We start from the raw sequence: 6,000 nt of genomic DNA on the forward strand, positions 1-6,000 counted from the left end.
GGCGTCTGAGATGACTATAGGCAGGGCAAGTTGTATATTTAGATATGTCTTGCACAGTCATAGTTTCCTCACCGACCTCAGTGTGTACCCTCTCCCCCTATTTTATATATATATATAAAATATATAACTTGTTGGTATATTTCGTCCGGTCACCCACTAATCAGTAAAGACAGCCAAAAAAACACTTTGTAAACTGTTAGTCGTCATCCAATCTCTCAAAATATTTGACTCATGTCTCATTTAGTTTTGCAATATTCACTAGTGATGTTTTTAAAAGACAGGCGCCAATTTTTATTTCGCAGCTTAAATGACGTTTTAATTAATAACAATTAGTATCAATCATAAACTATGAGATGCATTTCTATGCTTTTGAACAGATTATCTTGGTCAGTCTAAACGTTTAAACTGTTCATTAATTAACTGTGCATTCTTGTATTAATTTTTGTTCGCTACAACTACATATTAAGAGAGAAACTAATTAAAAAAAAAAAAAAAACTCATTGAAATTGAAATTCATTTATTTACAAATATATACAAATTCAGTATCAAGAAGTATTCAGGCCAGCTGCCTATGTACACTAAACAAACAAAATAATAATAATAAGGGAAGGGATTAGCTATGCGGTCAGCATACTGGGCTGCCTCGCGGAGGTCCCGGGTTCGAATCCAGCTGCTGACCCTTAGATTTTCTCCTCCTAGGAGCTTCTTACAGCTCACTGTCCAGTGATGGACAGTGTTGTCTGTAACGAGAGAACACTGTCCGGAGGTCGGCAGTGCACAGAAAAAAGCTCCGGGCGCCAATAACCTTAGATGTTGACGCGCCTTAAATCATAAAAAAAAATAATAATAATCATAATAATTCAGTTGTCTTGTGTTAAATATCAAGCATATTCGGAAGTTTCACTTAAACCAATACACTATAACAGTACAGTGAGATGAAGGATATGACAAGGCGGGACAATAATTACCTATTTTCTCGAGAGTATTCTCTAATTAAGAATTGACATTCTAATGAATATATTGAAATAATTAAAAAAACAAAACAAAAAATGAATATTTAGACCAATTTTTGTAGCTTTAGCACATGAAGTGTAAAGGAAATTGTCGGTGTTATTTTACAAAAATCACTTCAGTTATATTGTAATTCTGGTTAATGAGTTGTGGCCAAAATCTTAATGTTAAATGCAGTACCAACAGAAAAACGGAATGTAACCTTGAACTAAGTGTGAAGTTGTTATTTTGTTGAAACACTAACTTTTTTTTTTGTATGTGTTCAAGGGTCGTTAAATAAACATTTCCAGGAGAATACCTAATTTTGAAAATTTGGAATGATTTCAATTGTTGTTTCTTATAAAGGAAGTTAGAGAAAATAACAAACTTAAAATATCTAAGTTTTTTCTACACTGGATTGGAAATAGATTCTAGAAAGAGATACGAGGGTCGTTTGAAAAGTCCGTGCAAAAATAAAAACTACTGAATTTTTTGGGGTAAACCTTTTTTATTTTTCAACATAGTCTCCTTTTAGGCTTATACACTTCGTCCAACGCTGCTCTAGTTTGTTGATCCCTTCCGAATAATAGGATTTGTCCAAGTCTGAAAAATAGCCATTCGTTTCTGCAATCACCTCCTCGTTTGAATAAAATCTTTTTTCCCGCCAGCCATTTCTTCATATTGGGGAACAAATAGTAGTCCGAGGGAGCCAAGTCTGGAGAATAGGGGGGATGTAAAACGAGTTGAAACCCTATTTCCATTAATTTTGCGACCACAACTGCTGAGGTGTGAGCTGGTGCGTTGTCGTGATGGAAAAGGACTTTTTTGTGGGCCAATCGTGGGCGTTTTTCTTACAGCTCGGTTTTCAAACGGTCCAATAACGATGAATAATATGCACCTGTAATAGTTTTACCCTTTTCCAGATAGTCGATGAGGATTATTCCTTGCGAATCCCAAAAGACAGTCGCCATAATCTTTCCGGCCGAAGGAACGGTCTTCGCCTTTTTTGGCGCAGATTCCCCCTTGGTAACCCATTGTTTAGATTGTTCTTTGGTCTCAGGAGTGTAGTGATGTATCCATGTTTCATCCACAGTGACAAAACGACGCTTAAAGTCCTGCGGATTCTTCTGGAACAGCTGCAAACCGTCCTTGCAACACTTCACACGATTTCGTTTTTGGTCAAGCGTGAGCAATCGCGGCACCCATCTTGCGGATAGCTTTGTCATGTCCAAATGTTGATGCAAAATATTATGTACCCGTTCATTCGAGATGCCCACAGCACTAGCAATCTCACGCACCTTCACTCTTCTGTCATCCATCACCATATCATGGATTTTATCAATGATTTCTGGAGTAGTAACCTCAACAGGGCGTCCAGAACGTTCAGCGTCACTTCTGCCCATATGGCCACTCCGAAAATTTTGAAACCACTTATAAACTGTTCTAATCGAAGGTGCAGAGTCACCATAATGTTTATCAAGCTTCTCTTTAGTCTCCTCAGGCGTTTTGCCTTTCATAAAGTAGTGTTTAATCAACACACGAAATTCTTTTTCGTCCATTTTTTGAAAATCACTCGACTTCCTCGATTCAAACGAATGCCAAACACAAAGAAATAGACCGATCTGGCTGAAACTTGGTGTGTGTTCTTCCAAGAGATGCTACTAACTAAACATAACCTCGATACGCGCCAGTAGTGCTATCTCTCTGACTTTGCACGGACTTTTCAAACGACCCTCGTAGTATCTTGTTGCTTATGATGCGATGATTTCAGCCTAATCTAAGATAGAATTCGGTTTTTACAATTTTTAAAAACATTTCTCACATTAAGAAAATTTCATTGTAGTAAAACTGGACCTGTACCATTATTTCTTTTTAGAGCCACCCTATTTAAAGTGAAAACACATTCACTTTCTTTTGTTGTTCTTTTATTTAAAATAAAAATAATTTGAAATCCCGGCCAAGAATTTTCTTTCGATAGAAAGCATTTACAAAGCAGGTGACATTGAAGCATATAAAGACTAGAAAAGAAATATAGCAATAAAATGCACAAATTAAGAAATCTGGTAAAATTATCAAATAATAACTTTAATTAACTAATTTAAAAGCTAAAACTCATTTCAAATCATCAAATCTAGATAAAACTTTATTAATAAAATACTTATTAAAATAGTATATTATTAACTTTTACGCTTAAGAAAACAAAAATGAATATAACTCTCACTATATATTTGAGATCCTTCCAAGTTCGGTGTTCATGTTGAGATACGTATGCCTCGTAATTAGTAGAGGTATCTTTATTAAGCCTTAGAGCAATGTTTTGTTATTAATTTTATTTTTTAATTTAAGCTGCGTCAACAGCTGAAGTCTTTTTCCGTACCCTGCCGCCGCCTACTAGATTTAATATTCTCTTGTAACAGATACCCACTGTTCATCAACGGATAGTGAGCTGTATGTGGATGCTAGAAAAAGATGAAGGATTGGACTCATGGCAGGATGGACACGAACCCGGGATGATTTCCAACTGAGTCCAATGCACTTCGCAGCTAATTCCTTTCGTTGTAGTTTAATACAAAATAAATAATAAACAATTACGAATAGTAACAAATTAGCTATGAGGTTAGCATACTGGACTCCCACGCGGAGGTCCCGGGTTCGAATCCAGCTGCTGACCCTTAGATTTTTCTCTTCCTAGGAGCTTCTTACAGCTCACTGTCCGGTGATGGACAGTGTTGTCTGTAAGGAGAGTACACTGTCCAGAGGCCGCCAGTGCTCTGAAAAAAGCTCCGGGCGCCAATAACCCTAGATGTTGATGCGCCTTAAATCATTTTAAAAAAATAAAATAAATATAGTTGTTGTTCATTCTTTTTGGTGACTGATTCATAGTTTCAATCCCATTGAAAATAAATATAACAAATTACTCCTAATCCAAACCGATAACCACTCTAAGTCAGAAAATGATGATACACAAATAATTAATTTGGTGGAATTATTTAATTATTCATACGCAAATAATGGTTAAATGTAAGTTTTCTTCCAAATGTGTTGTTGCCCACTTGCTCAAAGTATTCTTATATATAAAAGTTGGCCTGGATATAAAACATAAGGAGTGGTACCCTTGAAAAATAATTTCAAGTATAATTGAAAAGTAGATAATGTTTAAACAGCAATTTAAAAAATCTATTCGTTAAGTGCTTTTTTTTCTTTTTTTTTTTTAAATTATAGATCTCGACTTTTTATTATTTTTATAATAATTTATTTAATTATATTTTGTACCCTTAAGGCAACTGCAATTGATACAATGAAATCATTCAGCATTTGAGTTGTCGGAATCCACTTAGTTTGAGCTCATTTGTTACATAATGGTTATTGCTGCTTTCCTTTCCTACCTCTTTCTGTCTCTGAAACACACAGTATATCTCTTTTCTCTCTAAGCATGTCAATTTCTTAGATCAATCTCGTATACAAACTAATTTTAACTACAAACTATTAGGAAACTCGCATTTATGAATAGAACCAGAATTAATTGATTGTTTAGTTATACGTTTTCAAATATGCCTGGTTGCCATGCATTTATAACTCAAAAAGTACATTGCTAAATTATCTTTTAGTAGTTTATATTATTATTATTATTAAGAAATAAATATTTAAAGGTACATCTAACAAAAATGTTACAGAACCTCAATTCTTTATAGTCAATATATTTCCCTTGATATCATCAAAATTGACCTTAAATAAAATCTACATAAACGAACTTATTTTTCCTAAACAATTTCTTCAATAAGAACAGATAAAAGAATGAAGAAAATAATTTGCAAAGCTAGAGTTAAGGTTCTTAAGCAAGGTTGAAGGTTAAAAAGAGATCTCATAAGAAATGTCGACTTAAAAGAATTTCAGCTATACAATATAGGAAAAGGAAAACAAATGTAAAAAGAGTATCAAGCCTTGGGTAAAAGAAATAGGATGATAGAAATGGATATGAAGGATTGCAAAGGAACAGACATGTGATTCACTGACATCAACGTTTCTTTGTGTTTCTAAAATATTAAAGTAGATTCAGATTTGCAATTCCATTAGATGATCACTATTGGATCGTGGAAAGAAAATTCTTATTGATTTGAAACACAATATAAGATAAAGTCGCCATGCGCTTTTTGGAACAATAAAGACACTAACAGGTCGTAAGTGAATTCCGATTTTAACTATATATAAGTGGATAGTAGTATTGAAAAATAGACCTTAACAAACTTCAGGTAGTTGTTTATAAGCTTGCTCAGAAAACCAGAACAAAAAAAAAACTTCTGAGCTGACAAAATTTATTAGTCAGAAGCTAAAATAGAGTTTAGAGATTTTTTTTCCCGAGCCCAAGAATGTACCTGCGAGGGATTTAACATCTGGCAGATAGAAGACTTACAGAAGTTAAGTACAGTTATGAGCTATATTTTGAACAATAATAAAAACAAAATTATAGAAAATAAGTAAAATTATAATATTATTGTTTTATAGAACTTAACTGCTGTATGACTGTTATATAATAATTTAATAAGTAGGCAAATAATGCTTATTTTAAACATGAGTAGGGATTTTTTTCCTTTCAAAATACCCTCTGAGGGGAAATTACATTTAGAAATACATAATTGATGAATAAAATATCTTCAAAAGAAAGCACAGAAAGATTGCACTTTATTTTGTTTGTGTTGATTGTCATTTTTGGGAAAGATAATATCACAAAGATGTATTAAAGTAAAAAGTATTAATTTCAGTATTTTTTTTCAAAATATATGTATCTAATTTATTAAAACTTATTTTTCACTCTCCAATATAACTTTATTTCAAAAATTATTTATCAATAACAGTATTTTATTCAGTATACACAAAACAAAATTATTATGATTAATATGGTGCACAGAATTCCTTCATCCAAATCGTTGTACAGTCTAAAGTCCTTCACCTACTTTTAACAAATAAGAACTTACAAAAGTGTTACCTTTTTTCTAGTTCAAGCCATAACTA

This window comes from Rhodnius prolixus, unplaced genomic scaffold (genome assembly GCF_049639745.1).
Source record: "Rhodnius prolixus isolate KJV_2025 unplaced genomic scaffold, Rpr scaffold_8, whole genome shotgun sequence".
NCBI classification, from domain to species: Eukaryota; Metazoa; Arthropoda; class Insecta; order Hemiptera; family Reduviidae; genus Rhodnius; species Rhodnius prolixus.